The sequence below is a fragment of the Triticum dicoccoides genome, chromosome 2A (assembly GCF_002162155.2).
Source record: "Triticum dicoccoides isolate Atlit2015 ecotype Zavitan chromosome 2A, WEW_v2.0, whole genome shotgun sequence".
In the NCBI taxonomy this organism is placed as follows: domain Eukaryota; kingdom Viridiplantae; phylum Streptophyta; class Magnoliopsida; order Poales; family Poaceae; genus Triticum; species Triticum dicoccoides.
Window position 1 is genome coordinate 26,323,026 of NC_041382.1, and position 1,091 is coordinate 26,324,116.

Sequence of the window (1,091 nt, forward strand, 5' to 3'; positions counted from 1 at the left end):
TTGTTTTTTGCCTTCATCTTTAGAAGTTCTAGTGTGAAACTCAAGCGGGTCACCTCAGGATTATTGCAACCATCATACAAAGGAGTCATCGAGTCTACCTCTAGTTGCGCCAGTTTGGCCTCCTCTCTAGAAGCAGCTCTGTCGCTAGTCGTCTTCTTGCGAAGTAGGTCTCGAACATGCGGGTCCCACATGGCTGAACTTAGTAGCAAGGAAGACGGTGGCGTGTCCGCGTCTCCTCCGCCTTGAACTGCCTCTTCGCCATCGACATTTCCGAGGCCGTCTTCCTCTTCGGGTACATAATCGGTCATCTCTTCGTCTGGTGGCCCCATGTCGTTATTTCCTTCCCCGTCGACGTCCTCATCATCATCATCATCATCTTCTTCACTTATCCACCAAGTATGGCCATGCATGAAACCATGCATGAGCAGGTGCGCCTTGAATGTGCCCCCTCAAAGGGGTCAAGCCTGGCAATTCCTTTGCATTTTCGACACGGACATAAAACATCCTTCAGTCTTTTTTCATACATGTCGTCCACAGCGGATTGCCAGTATCTTTCCACCATCCTTCCATTGACTTTCATGATCACCTGTGCGCGGAGCAAATATTATAACCACGTATATATGCATGCATGGATCAAATTCATACAAAAATTCAGCATGACCTTCCCTAAACATAGGACATATTGAGTTTGCCCGAAATTCGCCGAAACGGAATTGAATCGACATTTTGGCAAAACATAGGCAACTCATGTCACCCACATTATTTCATCAACACAATGTAGGAAACTCAAATTATGCCACACACAAATCGGTATATATATTCTCATATCGCCCATATATATATAGTTGCAATCCTATCAACACAAACACCTTTTTTTGCTCACCTATGTGTTGAGAGGGATATCAAGCACCTTTCTTCTTAATTACCTAGTAGCTCTAGATATATAGCTCTAACTAGCTAGCTAGCTAGCTAGGGAGAGAGAGCTAGATAGGGAGATAGTGGGAGAGGAGAGGGAAGGCATTAATGGAAGAGGGTGGAGGGCAAAGAAGAGGGGGAGGTAGGGCATTAATGGAGGGGTGGTGGTGGAGGGC